Source organism: Tursiops truncatus, chromosome 10 (assembly GCF_011762595.2).
Source record: "Tursiops truncatus isolate mTurTru1 chromosome 10, mTurTru1.mat.Y, whole genome shotgun sequence".
Classification (NCBI taxonomy): Eukaryota; Metazoa; Chordata; class Mammalia; order Artiodactyla; family Delphinidae; genus Tursiops; species Tursiops truncatus.
Window position 1 is genome coordinate 62,717,343 of NC_047043.1, and position 18,289 is coordinate 62,735,631.

General features: G+C 40.5%; 1 protein-coding gene across 1 annotated transcript in view; it reads right to left on the reverse strand.

The window, feature by feature from the left end:
- Positions 1-18,289, reverse strand: part of SCAP (SREBF chaperone) — a 90,049-nt gene that overhangs the window by 71,075 nt on the left and 685 nt on the right. The gene's annotated exons all lie outside the window — the stretch shown is intronic.

An 18,289-nucleotide genomic window follows, 5' to 3' on the forward strand; every position in this document is an offset into this window, starting at 1 on the left:
ACTGAAGCACTATTTACAATAGCCAAGACATGGAAGCAACAGAGGAATGGATAAAGAAGATGTGGTGCATATATACACTGGAATATTACTCAGCCATAAAAAAGAATGAAATAATGCAATCTGCAGGAACATGGATGCACCTAGAAATTGTCATACTGAATGAAGTAAGTGAGGCAGAGAAAGACAAATATCATATGATATCGTTTATATGTAGAACCGAAAAAAAGGGTACAAATGGGGCTTCCCTGGTGGCGCAGTGGTTGGGAGTCCGCCTGCTGATGCAGGGGACGAGGGTTCGTGCTCCGGTCCGGGAGGATCCCACATGCCGCGGAGCAGCTGGGCCCGTGAGCCATGGCCACTGAGCCTGCGCTCTGCAACGGGAGAGGCCACAATGGTGGGAGGCCCACGTACAGAGGGAAAAAAAGTACAAAATGAACTTATCAACAAAACAGAAATAGAGTTACAGATGTAGAAAACAAATTTATGGTTACTGGGGGTAAGGGTGGGGGGATAAATTGGGAGATTGGGACTGACATATACACACCTCTATACATAAAACAGATCATTAATATGGATCTACTGTATAGCACAGGGACCTTTACTCAATACTCTGTGATGGCCTATATGGGAAAAGAATCTAAAAAAGAGTGGATATATATATGTGTATAACTGTGCAGTACACCTGAAACTAACACAACATTGTAAATCAACTATACTCCAATAAAAATTTTAAAAATAAAAAAAAAACTACCATATAATCCAGCAACTCCACTTCTGGGTATACATCCAAAGAAAGTGAAATCACTTCTTGAAGAGATATCTGCATGTCTATGTTCACTGCAGCATTATTCATAATAGCCAAGATATGTAAACAACCTAACTGTCCATTAACAGATAAATGGATAAGGAAGATGTGTGTGGGGGTGTGTGTATTGGAATATTATTCAGCCGTGAGAAAGAAGGAAATCCTGCCATTTGCAACAACATGGAAGAACCTACAGAACATGACAGTAAGTGAAATTAGCCAGAAAGACAAATACTGCATGATCTCCCTTCTATGTGGAATCTTAAAAAGAAAAAAAAAGTGTCAAACTCAGAGTAGAATGGCGGTTACCAGGGCCTCGGAGAGATGGAGATATGCTGGTCAAAGGGTAGAAGCTTTCATTTATAAGATGAATAAGCTCTGAGGAACCTAACACAGAGCAGAGTGACTATAGTTAACAATACTGTTTGTACTTGAAATTTGCTGAGAGAATAGATTACAAGTATTCTCACTACCAAAAAAAAAAAGGTAACTTAGGTGATGGATATGTTAATTAACCTGACTGTGGTAATTATTTCACAAAATATACATATGTCAAATCACTATGTTGTATACTTTAAATATACACAATTTTGTCAATTATACTTCAGTAAAACTGAAAAAATTAAATAAGAATAGACAAATGCTTGGCAAATATTTATATACATATTTATATTTTAAAATATACAGTAAGATACAGACATCAACTATATATTTACAACCTTCTCCACCTAAAGCTAAAACCAAGCCCAATAGGAACACATTAGAAGAACTCCCACTAAAGTCAGAGGCCAAACACAGTTATCTATGCACTCCACCACCACTATTTACTACTGTTGTGGAGGTACTACCTATCACAGTTAGGCAACAGAAAGAAAACGTAGGTATACAACTGGGGGAAAAAAGATTAAAGTATCATTATTTGCAGATAATATTATTATATACCTGAAAAATCCAAGAGAATCAACTGAAAACCTTTTATAGTTGATAAAAGAATCAGGTAACGTGATGAAAATTAATATAGAGAAATCAGTGTCTTCACATACATCATCAAGTAGGTAGAAGATAAAATGCTTCAGCAGTAAAAACAAAAAAAGAGCTGAGAATAAACTTGACAAGAAATGTCAAGAAATCTCTCAAAAATAAAAGAAGACTCAAAGAGAAAGGCATGCAATCTTCTTAGTGGGGAAGACTCATCATCAAAATGTCACTCTTCCTACACTAACCTAAAAATGTAAATAACTTAGTCCCAATAAAAACAAACAGGACTTTTAACTAGCAAAGTTTCTTTGAAGTTCATATAGAAAAACAAAAATAGCCAGGAAAGTTCTGAAAAATAAAGATAATAAATGAGAATTAACTTTACCAAATATCGAAACACGCTATAAAACTTGGGTAATTAAAACAATGTGATTAACAACACACTAAAACATGGATTAATGTATACAACAGAAAGCCCAGAAACAGACCCAAACATACATGATATGTGGCAAAGTTTATCATATGTAGTAAATGAAAGGGGATATTTAAACAAGTAGGAAAAAGATGAATTGTTCAATAAAAGGTACTGCAACAAATGGGTGGCCAATTGGGAAAAAACTAAGTTGGACCCACACTTCACACCAAAATAAATTCCAAATGGATAAAAGACTAAAAGGTAAAAAATGAAATAGAAAAAGTACTTTAAGAAACCACAGGATAGGGACTTCCCTGGTGGCACAGTGATTAAGAATCCGCCTGTCAATGCAGGGGACACAGGTTAAAGCCCTGGTCTGGGAAGATGTCACATGCCGCAGAGCAACTAAGCCCGTGTGCCGCAACTACTGAGGCTGCTCTCTAGAGCCCGTGAGCCACAACTACTGAGAGTATGAGCCACAACTACTGAAGCCTGAGCGCCTAGAGCCCGTGCTCTGCAACAAGAGAAGCCACCACAGTGAGAAGCCCGCGCACCGCAACAAAGAGTAGCCCCTGCTCTCGCAACTAGAGAACGCCCACGTGCAGCAACAAAGACCCAACACAGCCAAAAATAAATAGATAAATTTAAAAAAAAAAAAGAAACCACAGGATAATTTTTCATAGTCTTCTACTAGGGAAAATCTTTCTAGGTATGACAGAGAACCCAGAAGCCTTAAAAAGTCAATAAATACAACCCAATTAAAAACTAATTTTTTTCCATGACAAAACCATCCTAAGTAAAAAAATAAATAACCATCTACAAAAATACAACTGTAATTCATACCACTGACAAAGTACAAAGTTCCTTCATATATAAATAATTTTTACAAAATTAATTTTAAAAAAACCAAAGCCCAGTAGAAAAACAAGCCAAGGATACAAACAGCTTTTTCACAGAAAACAGAAATGGTCCTTCAACCTTAAACTAAAACTACCCCTGAGTGTTCATTCTATTACTCTTTTAACTTTTCTAGAGGTTGAACTAAGAAGTTTAGGTGGGAAAAAAATCTAGAGAGAAACCATTTTTTCGCCTATCAAATTGGCAAAAACCAAACTATGAGGTACCACAGTGTTGGTGAGGGTATGGATAAACAGGCACTGCCACACACGGCTGGGAGCATACGTAGACAAAACCTCTATGGAGGTTTATCTGGTAAGAGCGATCAAAATCACAAAAGTACATACTCACCAACCCAGGCTTCCTGCCTTACGTAAGTGAATGGATAGGTGCACTTGGCCATGCATGGATTGATGCATATAGAACATTAGTCAGTGGTGTCTGTGTTAGCAAAGTTTAAAACACCTTACATGTCCATCAATAAAGCTCAGGCTAAATAAATTAAGGTACATCCTGACAATGGAATATTATCCAGTTGTAAAAGACAATGAAAAAGTTCTTATGTATTGATAATGAACTATCACAGAGGAAAAAGCAAGGGATATAGTGTGCTACTTTCATGTAAAAGAAAAGAGCTCTCAGGACTTCCCTGGTGGCACAGTGGTTAAGAATCTGCCTGCCAATGCAGGGGACATGGGTTCGATTCCTGGTCTGGGAAAATCCCACATACTGCAGAGCAACTAAGCCCGTGAGCCACAACTACTGAAGCTTGTGCGCCTAGAGCCCATGCACTGCAACGAAGAGTAGTCCCCACTTGCCTCAACTAGAGAAAGCCCGTGCGCAGCAATGAAGACCCAACGCAGCCAAAAATAATAAATTTTTAAAAAGAAAGAAAAGAGCTCTCTGTGTATTTGTCTGTATTATGCACAGAACAGCCCTGAACTGACACTCGAGAACTTGTAACACTGGCTGCCTCTGGGGAAAGGATCTGGTGGCCAGGGGCAAGGTGCAAGGGAAACGTTCCCGTGTATACCCTGTCGTACCCTTTAAATTTTGTGCTATGTGAATGTAGTACTGCACTGAAAAGCTAAAATTAAAAAATAATGAAAGCCTCCCTGTAGGAGCAGCAGCCTTCTACTCTAAGCTTCTGTAACTGTATTTCCACACTGCCCTGTGTCCATTCTGACTTTCTCAGCCTCCCCTGATTGAGCGTGGTCCCTCTTGGGAGGTCACAGCTGAATCACCTTTGTTTCCCTAGAGCAGCCAGCACCTCATTTGGTGCCGAAAAGTAAGTCACTGTAGGTCTCTTCACTGTGCTAAACTAGTCCACTGGTGCAAACAATTCACCTTTGGGGGAAAGTTGCTTTGCAAAGTGGACCAATGATCAGGACAGGAAATTCTGCTTCTCTAAGCATCAAAATTACCCAAATAAGCTGGAAGAATTTTCAGCAGACTAAATTAACAGTCCTGAAGAAAGAAAGGAGTTTGAGTTAATGACTGAAAGCTGATTTCAGAGAATTTGAAGTCTGAAAACACATATATTCAAGAGGATGACTACTGTCACATTTAGAATAATTGTGATGGCACAGCAATACCCATATTGATGGAAGACTAAATTACATTGTTTGTGATGGCCGTCACAAATAACCATGTACAAGATGCCAACCCTCTTCACAATTCAGCATCAACAAACATTAAAGATTTTTGTCCACAACGCCAGCTACCTACATTTTCATTCCCTCTTGACCTGGTCAGCAATGACTAACAAAGGGATTGAACTGACCACTGATAAGAACATGGGCAAAGAATCTGTTTTAAAGCTAGAAACAACCCAGGAGCTCAATGGGGCAGCCTTGTCATTCCACAAGATAGGACCTTTGGCTCAGAGGTAGGATGCCCTCAGCCTTGGTCCCAGCTGGCAGGAGCATGGCCAGGACCAGCCTCCTGCTCTCAGCCACACATGGGCACATCCAAGCCACACAGAATGGTGGCCTCTTGCCTGGTTTCCTGACAGAAGTGTGGTCTGCTGGAAAGCAGCACGGTTCTTGATAGTTTACCCAAAAGTGAAGTTGTGACGAGTCTCTATTTTATTACTATCTCAAGAGCTTTTAATATAAATGCCACATGGAAGATGGTTCCATTCCAAACACAAAATATGCAAAAGACCTATTTGTGAGGGGGAGAGTGCCAAAGAGAGCCAAGAGATGAGGGTCACCTGGGGCCCTTCTCCTTGTAACAGTTTTTCAACAAACGGTGCTGCGAAAACTGGATGGTCACATGCAAAAAAAGTTAAACTGGACCCTTACCTTACATCATATACAAAAATTAACTAAAAATGAATCAAAGACCTAAACAAAGCTAAAACTATAAAACTCGTAAAAGAAAACATAGGGCTTCCCTGGTGGCGCAGTGGTTAAGAATCCGCCTGCCAATACAGGGGACACGGGTTCGAGCCCTGGTCCGGGAATATACCACATGCCATGGAGCAAATAAGCCCATGTGCCATTAACTACTGAGCCTGCGCTCTAGAGCCAACGAGCCACAACTACTGAGCCTGCATGCAACAACTACTGAAGCCCACGTGCCTAGAGCCTGTGCTCCGCAACAAGAGAAGCCACCGCAACGAGAAGCACGCGCACCGCAACGAAGAGTAGCCCCCGCTCATCGCAACTAGAGAAAGCCGCGCACAGCAATGAAGAATCAAAGTAGCCAAAAATAAATAAAATAAATTTATTTTAAAAAATTTAAAAAAAAAGAAAACATAGGGTTAAAAGCTTTATGATACTCGACTTTGAAAGGATTTCTTAGATATGACACTAAAAGCACAGGCAACAAAAGAAAAAATAGACAAATGAGAGTTCATAAAACTAATCATTTTTGTACATCAAAGGAAACTATCAACAGAGTGAAAAGACATCCCACATAATGGGAGAAAATATTTGCAAATCATATATCTAAGAAGGAATTAATATCCAGAATATAGGAAGAACTACAATTTGGCAAACAAACAAACAAAACAACCTGATTCAAAAATGGGTAAAGGGGACTTGAGGACATGGGGCGAGGGAAGGGTAAGCTGGGAAGAAGTGAGAGTGTGGCATGGACATACATACACTACCAAACGTAAAATAGATAGCTAGTGGGAAGCAGCTGCATAGCACAGGGAGATCAGCTCGGTGCTTTGTGACCACCTAGAGGGGTGGGATAGGGAGGATGGGAGGGAGATGCAAGAGGGAAGGGATATGGGAACATATGTATATGTATAGCTGATTCACTTTGTTATAAAGTAGAAACTAACACAACAATGTAAAGCAATTATACTCCAATAAAGATGTTAAAAAAAAATGGGCAAAGGACTTGAATAGGCATTTCTCTAAAGAAGATACACAAATGGCCAAAAAGCACATAAAAAGATGCTTGACATCACTAATCATTATGAAAATACAAATCAAAACCACAATGAGATACCATTTCACACCCACTAGGATGGCTCTTATTAAAAAAACAAAAACAAACAAAAAAATAACAAGTGTTGGAAAAGAAAAAAAAGGGACTTCCCTGGCAGTCTAGTGGGTAAGACTCCGCGCTTCCAATGCAGGGTGCGCGGGTATGATCTCACATGCTGCGTGGTGCAGGCAAAAGAAAAAAAAAAAGTGTTGGTAAGGATGTGAAGAAATTGGAACTTTTGTGTACTGCTGGTAGGAATGAAAAATGGTACAGCTCCTGTGGAAGACAGTTTGGCAGTTCTCCAAAAAGTTAAACATAAAATTACCATATGATCCAGCAATTCCTCTCCTGGGTATATATCCAAAGAACTGAAAGTAGGGACTCAAACAGATATCTGTACAGATATCTTTACAGATATTGATAAACAGCATTATTCACAACAGGCAAAAGGCAGAAATTGCTCGAATATTCATTGACAGATGAAGAGATAAACAAAATGTGGATGTACGTACAACAGAATATTATTTGCCCTGAAAAAGGAATGAAATTTTACAACCAGGATGAATACTGAAAACATGTAAAGTGAAATAAGCCAGACACAAAAAAACAAATATAGTATGATCCCACTTATATGTAGGACCTAGAACGGGCAAATTCATAGAGGCAGAAAGTAGAATGGTGATTGCCAAGGCCTGGCAGGGAGGGGAGAATGGGGAGTTGTTTAATGGGTACAGAGTTTCTGTTTGGAATGATGAAAATGTTCTGGAAATGGTAAGTGGTGACGGCTGCACAACACTGTGAATATATTTGATGACACTGAACGCTACACTTACAAGTGGTTAAAATGGAGACTTCCCTGGCAGTCCAGTGGTTAAGACTCTGCGCCTCCAATGTGCAGGTTAAGACATTAAATTTTATGTTATGTATATTTTGCCTCAATAAAAAAATCACCAAATAATTAAAAAATACAATAATGAGAAGAGTGGATGATATAGATGAAACGAGTGCCCTCAAGTTAATGAGTAAATGACAGACATAACTAAGTGATACATACACAATGGAATACTGCTCTCTGCTTTTGTGTATATTTCAATTTTATGATAATAAACATTAATAAATAGAGAAGTCCTTTGTAACGTGCAAGGCCTTTTCAGAATTTATCCCTTTACAAAATTTAGCAACAATGAATACACAAGGCTCAAAGACAAACTTAAGACTTAAAAGTATAAAAACTCTTAGAATAGAACATAAGGCAAAAGCTTTACGACATTGGATTTGGCAATTCCTTGGTGTACAACCAAAGGCAACGGCAACAAAAGAAAAAATAAACAAACTGGACTTCATAAAAATTTTTAAACTGTGTGCATCAAAAGATACTATCGAGGGGCTTCCCTGGTGGTGCAGTGGTTGAGAGTCTGCCTGCCGATGCAGGGGACACGGGTTCGTGCCCCGGTCCGGGAAGATCCCACATGCCACGGAGCGGCTGGGCCCGTGAGCCATGGCCGCTGAGCCTGCGCGTCCAGAGCCTGTGCTCCGCAACGGGAGAGGCCACAACAGTGAGAGGCCCGCGTATAGAAAAAAAAAAAAAAAAAAAGATACTATCGAGGACTTCCCTGGTGGTCCAGTGGGTAAGACTCTGCACTCCCAATGCAGGGGGTCCAGGTTTGATCCTTGGTCGGGGAACTAGATCCCGAATGCATGCCGCCACTAGGAGTACGCATGCCGCAACTAAGAAGTCCACATGTGGCAATGAACATCCCACATGTTGCAGCTAAGACCCAGTGCAGCCAAAATAAATACATATTTTTTAAAAGTAAATACACAAATTTTTTTTTAAAGATACTATCAACAGGGAATTCCCTGGTGGTCCAGTGGTTAGGGCTCCACACTCTCAGTTCTGAGGGCCCGGGTTCCATCCCTGGTTGGGGAACTAAGATACCATAAGCCATGCAGCATGGCAAAAAAAAAAAAAAAAAAACTATCAAAAGAGTAAAAAGGCAACCCACAGAATGGGAGAAAATATTTACAAATCATACAGCTGGTAAGGGATTAATATATAGAATATACAGAAAAGTCCTAAAACTCAACAACAAAAAAACAAACAATCTGATTAAAAATAGGCAAAGGACTTGAATAGCCATTTCCCCAAAGATATACAGATGGCTAATAAAGACAAGAAAAGATGCTCAACATCACTAATCGCTAGGGAAATGCAAATCGAAATTACAATGACTCAGTAGCAACCACTGAAAATACCTCAGAAATATTAATAGAATAGAGCTTGCTCTGCACCCAGGACAGTGCTAGTGCTAGAGCTGCTGGTATAAAAAAGCCACTGAACTATATCTAACCGGACTCCTGCCCATCTATAAACATTCAAGAAGGCAGGATTTAGCAATCTAAAGTGAGCAGGGGGCCAGTAATTTGAAACAATGTACAATCAATACTAGGTTATGTGGTTATATAAACTCATAACTTCTTTCTTTAGGTGAATTAAAGCAGATCCTTAAATACACACTGCTGCTACCTTAAATAAATTTATTAGAAATCTCTTCTGTAGTTTCTTTCATCCATTTTATAAACCGTACAAGCACAAATATAAGGCAGTATTTACCATTTAAATTATGAAAAGAATTTAAAAAGGTTTAAGGCCAGGGCTTCCCTGGTGGCGCAGTGGTTGAGAGTCCGCCTGCCGATGCAGGGGACGAGGGTTTGTGCCCCGGTCCGGGAGGATCCCGCGTGCCGCGGAGCGGCTGAGCCCGCGCATACGGAGCCTGTGCTCCGCAGCAGGAGAGGCCGCAGCGGTGAGAGGCCCGCGTACCGCAAAAAAAAAAAAAAAAAAAAAGGTTTTAAGGCCAAATTGAGTATATGAACTTCAGGAATATTAGTAAAATGGTCAACTCTGTAATTATGATATTTAATTGTTCAATTGCTTATGCTATAAATTTTATTATTTTTTAAAAATATATTTATTTATTTTTGGCTGCCTCACATCTTAGTTGCAGCGTGTGGGCTTAGTTGCCCTGCGGCATGTGGGACCTTAGTTCCCTGACCAGGGATCGAACCCACATCACTGGAAGGCGGATTCTTAACCACTGGACCACCAGGGAAGTCCCTATAAATTTTAAAATACACATGTAAAATGAGATTTAGAAATGCTGCTCTTTTCTAGGCTCATATTTTTCTAGAGTACATTTTCACTCCTGCCTTAGTTATTGAAGATATCTTTCTGAATCAATGTATGATGCTGTGAATGGACACTTTATCTCAAGTCATAACTACTCATTTGTATAACATTATGAAAGTTATTGTTTTTTATGTTTTTTTTTTTTTTTTTTTTTTTGCGGTACGCGGGCCTCTCACTGTTGTGGCCTCTCCCATTGCGGAGCACAGACTCTGGACGCGCAGGCTCAGCGGCCATGGCTCACGGGCCCAGCCGCTCTGCGTCATGCGGGATCTTCCCGGACCGGGGCACGCACGAACCCGTGTCCCCTGCATCGGCAGGCGGACTCTCAACCACTGCGCCACCAGGGAAGCCCAAGAAAGTTATTCTTAATTTGAATACTAATCAGAGGATAAAATTTTAATGTTCTGGAGACTTTATTTTCACATATTATTTGTTAAATGCTGGACTATATGATGAAAATGTTTTCAAGAAATCATTTTAAGTATACAGATCAGTGTTTCTTACAGGTAAAATGCTAAAATAAGCTTCCTATAATAGGTACAGGTGTTATTTTTGAGTTTTGTACAATATTACAAATTAACAACACAAAAAATATTTAATTTATTCAACAAATAGTTCACACAAATTTGGTAGGACTTTAGAAAGACTATTTGAGAAAAGATCTGGTTCACTTACACTACATATACTGTATTATCCTTTCATAGCATTAGGTGCCTGGTACTTTAAATCTGTGACAAACCATGACAAATTTTTAAAGAGGAAGTATTACTGTAAAATGAAGAATTATGTATTTCTTAACTTTTTTTTTTTTTTTTTTGCGGTACGCGGGCCTCTCACTGTTGTGGCCTCTCCCGTTGCAGAGCACAGGCTCCGGACGCGCAGGCTCAGCGCCCATGGCTCACGGGCCCAGCCGCTCTGCGGCATGTGGGATCTTCCCGGACTGGGGCACGAACCCGTGTCCCCTGCATTGGCAGGCGGACTCTCAACCACTGCGCCACCAGGGAAGCCCTAAAATGAAGAATTATGTATTTCTAAATGCTGTATTGCTGTAAATTTAACTGAAAAAGCTCTGCTTATTTAGTGTTTTGAGGAAATATCCTCTCTTCAGTTAAACATTTTCATAATAGAATGATGTAAACTGCAGTGATAAACAGTATTATTAAAATAAAATGTTTATATATAAAAAAACAACAAAAAAGAAGAAAGTTATTCTCAGCGAATAGTTGAGATCTGTACTATGTAACCACTTTCTGTGTTGATTTTAAGTGATCTTTAAAAAACTTCTTAGCAAAAAAACAAAAAAACCACAAGGAGAGGGCTTCCCTGGTGGTGCAGTGGTTGAGAGTCCGTCTGCCGATGCAGGGGACACGGGTTCGTGCTCCGGTCCAGGAAGACCCCACATGCCGCGGAGCGGCTGGGCCCGTGAGCCATGGCTGCTGAGCCTGCGCGTCCGGAGCCTGTGCTCCGCAACGGGAGAGGCCACAACAGTGAGAGGCCCACGTACCACCAAAAACAAAACAAAACAAAACAAAACAAACAGAAAACGGGACTTCCCTGGTGGTACAGTGGTTAAGAATCTGCCTGCCGATGCAGAGGACACGGCTTCGATCCCTGGTCCAGGAAGATCCCATATGCCGCGGAATAACTAAGCCCGTGCACCACAACTACTGAGCCTGCGTTCTAGAGCCCGCAAGCCACAACTACTGAGCCCGCATGCCACAACTACTGAAGCCCATGTGCCCTAGAGCCCGTGCTGTGCAACAAGAAGCCACCACAATGAGAAGCACATGCACCGCAACGAAGAATAGCTCCTGCTCGCCACAACTAGAGAAATCCCGCATACAGGAATGAACACCCAATGGAGCCAAAAATAAAATAAATAAAATAAATTTAAAATAATAATAATAAAGCTTAAAAAAAGACAGAAAACAACAAGTGTTAAGCAAGGATGTGGAGAAACTGGAACCCTTGTACATTGCTGGTAAGAATATAAAATGGTACAGCCTCCATGGAAAACAGTATGGTGGTTCCAAAAAAATTAATCATAGAATTACCATCCAGCAATTCCACTTCCATACTGGCCCAAGAGAACTGAAAACAAGGACTTGAACAAATATGTGTACACCCATGTTTACAGCAGCATCATTCACAACAGCCAGAAGGTGGAAACAATTCAAATGTCTGTCAACGGATAAATGGATAAACAAAACGTGGTATATACACGGAATATTATTCAACCTTAAAAAGGAAAGAAATTTTGATACATGCTACGACATGTTTGAACCATGAGGATATTATGCTAAATGAAATAAGCCAGCCATAAAAAGACTAATACTGTATAAGCCCACTTATATGATATACTTAGAGTAGTCAAAATCATAGAAGGTAGGATGGTGACTGCCAGGGACTTGGGAGAGGAGAAATGAGGAGTTATTGTTTAATGGGTACAGAGTTTCAGTTTTGCAAGATGAAAAGAGATATGGAGAGAATGGTGTTGATGGTGCAAAAAAAATTATGAATGTACTTTTAATACCACTGAACTGTATGCTTAAAAATGGTTAATATGCTAAGTTGTGTATTTACCACAATTTAAAAAAATGGAACAACAAAAAAGAATTAGTACATAGGAGGGGGCAGGGGAAAGCAGGGCTCAGAGGGATTCAAGTGTACAAAAAAAATGAGAGGAAATAGATGAGAACATAAATTTGGCTACAAAAATATAATCACAGTAATGTTTAGAATAGAGATGAAATGTGTTATATATTTTATGGTAAAATTTGAGAGAAAGAGCAAAACATCTAGCTGTAAAAAAAAAAAAAAAAATGGTATATGCCAGAAGTAAGGTTAATACAGAAAGCACAAGCCAGAGGACTCTGACTATAAAAGAGACTCTGAGCTCCCTAGGGGCCAAGGCAAAGAGGGAACCATTTTGACACAGTTCACAGTATGGTTTAATCAAACCAATGGCCCAATGGTTCAGAAGAGGCATGAGCATTCCAGGCACTGGACCTGAAGGAAATTTCTAATTGCCTCCAGATTTTCTTGGGGACTTCTAATATAGATCTCAACGCAAGCTGATGGGGCCATGCAAAGTGAGTTTAGTTAAAACAAAAACAAAACAACTGGAAGGAGGCCAGAAATATGCTGCTTCCTAATGATCCAGTTTCATCCAAAGACAAAACACTGCCTAGAACAAGTACACTGAAGCATGTTCCAGCACAATTCCATGGATGTCCTTTGCCACAGTTGAGCTCAGGACAGCTTTTGGGAGGTGAAGAATTCAAGATTATCCTCCCTGACAAGAATATGAGATGCAAGGGCTTCCCTGGTGGCACAGTGATTGAGAGTCCGCCTGCCGATGCAGGGGACACGGGTTCGTGCCCCAGTCCGGGAAGATCCCACATGCCGTGGAGCGGCTGGGCCTGTGAGCCATGGCTGCTGAGCCTGCGTGTCCGGAGCCTGTGCTCCACAGCGGTAGAGGCCACAACAGTGAGAGGCCCGCGTACCGCAAAAAAAAAAAAAAGAATATGAGATGCAATGTTCTCTGTTGCCTGCTGAAGGCAGGCAGGTCTTGATGTTTCTAACAGTCACTGTCGCTGGGGTGACAACCAAGAATGAATGTCAAACCGAACCATGGCTCATACCTGAAAGAAGGTAATTAATCACCCCATGGAGATAAGGTGGCATAAATACAGGCTGGTAGGGGGAAGGAGTGGGTAGGCCAGCTTGGGGCAGATCACGAGAGTGGGGAGCTACTGAAGATTGCTGAAGAGGAGAGAAACCATGGTTGAAGACTTCCTGAGTGACAATGCAGTCTTCTGTAAGGTGCAAACGAAGCCCACAGCCAAACTGTGAGCAAGGCTGCTCAAAGAGAAAGTCATTGGAAAACATAAAAATAAATGAGAGAGGACTTCCCTGGTGGTCCAGCGGTTAAGACTCTGCGCTCCCAATGCAGGGGACCCAGATTCAATCCTTGGTCAGGGAACTAGATACTGTGTGCCTCAACTAAAGATCCCGCATGCCGCAACTAAGACTAGGAGCAGCCAAATAAATAAATAAATATATTTTTTAAAAAAAATAAATGAGAGCTCATGTTTTTAAAAATCCAAAAATGTTCCAGAATAGTTTTATACATGAAAAAATGTTCACACAATAACAGAAAATGGATACAAAACAGTATGATCTCATTATACAAAGAGAGAACAAGAGAATGAGCAGGAAAGAAGCCTGAGAAGGAGCCTGCTAGTGGTTACCACTGGGATTACAGACAATTGAAATGTGTGCATGTGTGTGTATGTGTGCGCTTGAGCGCGCGCCTATTAGTTTTTATTCAACCTGGGTGACTCGAATTAAAAAAAAAACTAATTCCTCAAGAACCTTAAAACTTCAGGGAAAACAGAAATAGCACTATAACTGAGAATACAATCTTAATTATGACATCATCTAAAAATAAAAAGAAAATTGACTAAAAACAAGAACCAGTTATGTACAGATCTTCCTCAATTTACAATGTACATACCAATAAACCCATCCTAAGTTGAAAATATTGTAAGTCAAAAATGTATTTAATACACCTAGGCTGCTGAACATCATAGCTTAGCCTAGCCTACCTTAGATGTGCTCAGATTACTTACGTTAGTCTACAGTTGGACAAAAGCATCTAACACAAAGCCCATTTTATAATAAAGTGTTGAATATCTCAGGTAACTTATTGAATAACGTACTGAAAATGAAAAACAGAATGATTTGAGTACAGAATGGCTGTAAGTGTATCAGTTGTTTACCCATGATTGCAGATCTGACTGGGAGCTGCGGCTCGATGCTGCCGTCCAGCATCACGAGAAAGAGCATGTACTGCGTATCACTACCCCAGAAAAGATCAAAATTCAAAATCTGAAGTATGGTTTCTACCGAATGCATGATTGCTCTGGCACCGTCACATCGTGGAAAAACTGTAAGTTGAATCATCATTAATTCAGGGACCAACCGTACTTGGCAAAACTATACTATAAGACTAACTGATGCTGGGGACTTCCCTGGTGGTCCAGTGGCTAAGATTCTGCACTCCCAATGCAGGGGGCCCGAGTTCGATCCCTGGTCAGGGAACTAGATCCCACATGCTGCAACTAAATATCCTGCATGCCACAACTGAAAAGAAAAGATTCCGCATGCCGCAACTAAAAAGATCCTGTATGCCACAATGAAGATCCTGCGTGCTGCAACTAAGACCCGAAGCAGCCAAATAAATAAATAAATTTTTTTAAAAAAAAGACCGATGCTGATGAGATTCAGAGTGAAACATGAAAGCACTGACACTGTGCTCTGGTTTTAGAGCCATGGCTCTCAAAGTGTGGTTCCCTAGGCCAAACAGTAGCAGCACCTGGTAACTTGTTTCAAATTCAAATTCAAACTCTCACCTACGGATTCTGGAGGTGGGGTTAAAACAATCCCTCCAGGTAATTTTAATTCACACTAATGTTTGAGAACCTAGTTACGAAGTAATGATAACTCATCTGGATAAAAACAGCTTATATAATTAGGAAAATATATTTCTTGCTCAAAACCCATTCTGTTATTTTAACCTAAACTCCTGAACAAACACTAATCTATTCAATTGTGAAATGATAAGCTAGAAGATGACAAAGATATTTTTTAATTAGGTATAATTCTGGAACTGCTCATTTTGAAATAATGTACTAACCATTGCAGTGGAATGAACTGAAGAATCCAGTTTGTAAAAAGGGATAAGGAATCAATGTATTTGGAATTTCAATATTTAGATGATTTGAAAATACTCTAAGGTTGGGAAATAGTGCAAATACGACTATTACAACTGCCATATTTGCGTCAACTGAATAGTTTGGTCTCTCTGGCTTCAGATTGAATTAACATGTTTAAAATAGAAAAGGTTCAACAACAAAATTTTAACAACTTCTTCTTCTTCTTTTTTTTTTTTTTTTTTTTTTTTTGCGGTACACGGGCCTCTCACTGTCGAGGCCTCTCCCGTCGCGGAGCACAGGCTCCGGACGCGCAGGCTCAGCGGCCATGGCTCACGGGCCCAGCCGCTCTGCGGCATGTGGGATCCTCCCGGACCGGGGCACGAACCCGCATCCCCTGCATCCGCAGGCAGACTCTCAACCACTGCGCTGCCAGGGAAGCCCTTCTTCTTCTTTTTTTTTTTGGCCAGACTGCATGGCTTGTGGGACCTTAGTTTCCTGACCAGGGATTGAACCGAGGCCCTCAGCAGTGAAAGTGCAGAGTCCTAACCACTGGAACGCCAGAGAATTCCCCCAAATTTTAACTTCTGAAGGGCTTTATCAGTCACTATAGTGTCAAACTTAAGAGCGGTACTATATTTGAGACATAAAGACTATTGAAATACCAGATCCTCTTTCACACTCGGACTGCAATTTCTAAAATAATTTATAATTGGTTATTAATATGAAATACCCTTTCTATGATTATGTGGAATTACACTGAACTTCACTAGACTTCCAACTTAGGAACAAATGGGACAAATAACACTTCACATATTTTATGAATTCAGAAAATGCTAAATATCAAATAAACCAGTGGTTTCTTAACATTTTTGATTACGAATCCCCAACAACAAAAATTCAAGTACATATCCCCAATATACATATACATAAATTATATATATGTACTACTGTGATAATACAGAGTATACATTATAAAATACAAAATAAAAATTAAATAAGGCTGAAATAAATACAAAGATTCGTTTTAATTTTTTTTCCTGAGACCAACGTGCACCCTTGGTGCTTACACACACACACACACCCCTCTTTGGACTCTACTGCAAAGCTGTATGGCCCAGCAACCCTGCAAACATTCTCAGGCAGTGCCCCTGACCACTCAAGAGGAAGCTGTCAAACACAGTGATCAAATGAATGTCTCCTTCCTGCGGAGTTCCACCATCTCTGACTCAAGTCTGTGATACTGGGTTCCTTCCTTCACCCCTAACACCCTCCTCTGCTACTTTTCACTTGGTAGGCAGTGGAGAAGACTGTGAGGCTAGCAGGTCCAAGAACAGCATAAAAGCATGGACTCTGTTTTCAGATAAACCTGGGTTTCCACCTGGCCTCAGCTTCTAACTCACTAGGTGACCCAGAGCCAGTCAGATAACATCTCAAAAACTAATCAGTTAAGGGGGTGATAACAGCGTCATCGCCCCTGATTATGAAGATTAAGTGAGATAAGCTGTTATAAGAGCACCTAGCACAAAATCTAGACAGCCCAAGTGCTGGATAAATATTTTACCCAGAATTATTATTTCAGGCGGCAAAAGAAGTCACCTGGACTTTGCTTCAGTGGCCAACTCAGGAAAGGAGCAAATTACAGTGGAAGTAGGTAGGTGGTGCAGTTCGGCAGACCTGGTTTGAAGGCCTGATCCCCAATGCCAAGCTGGGTGACACTAGCAACCCAGTTTCTCTATGAGGGGGAGTCTTCTCATCTGTTTAATGGGAGCGATGACACAAACTGTGCATGAAGTACCTATCAGAGCCAGTAAAACTAACACTGGTGGCCACCAAAGGTGAGGGTAAGCAAATAACACATAAATCTAAGTGTCATTCCAGGGTCCTTAGGACACATTCATGTATACACTAAGACAGTAAGCATCCCCTAAAGTCTACCACCAAATGTTAATAAATGCATGTGTACTGAATCCCACAGGTATGGTTCATTTCCCAACTGGACAGTTTACTTGTTCATATATGACCTCAAGCAATTCACAATCTTTAGGCCTCCATTTTCTATGCATAAACTAGGAGTAGTAGACTTTTTATACCCACCTCCTGACAGTAAACTAATCTAGATGATGGGAGAGGGGGACCTAAACCAGTGATTATAAAGCACATGGAGACCTCTGGAGAGGTGCTGTTTTTGCCACAATAGCAAAAGAAAAGAGAGCTCTCAAACACCAGACGCGTTCATAATAAATGACAAGTAATTCTTTCAATTTCAATAAATCACCAAAAGAATGAGTGTGGAGATATATTTATACATATTTTGTGTTTTTTACATCGTGTGCCCCGGGGAATGCTGCAAATGTGTCAAACACCTAAAACCTAAATTCTATCAACATACATTAAAAAGATATAGGTCATCAATCAGAGGAACACCTGAAATACTCTCAGACACCCTTGACCCTGACTCCCTTATAAAAGCTTCAGTCTTTAGCACAATACCCTGAGATGGCAGCACAGCAATAAGGACACTGCATAACCAAACTTCACAAACGTTTGGTCAGAAACACACTCAAAGCTAGTATCATTAAAGAAACCTTTACTATGCCCTCTTCACAAAAATTATTACAAAATCCCCAGAAGGAGTTTAGTCACCCAGCTCTGTCACCACAGAAGGTGGGGCAGAAAGTGACACGAAACAGGGCAAACTCCTGCCAGGAGGGGACTCACTGCTCCCCTAGGCCACGAGCATTTCCACCTGTATAACTACCTATGGCTCAAACAGTCTGGATCCCTGGCTCCCTGCAGCTAATGCTATTCTGACGTTAGGATCCTGCATGATGAACGGAGGT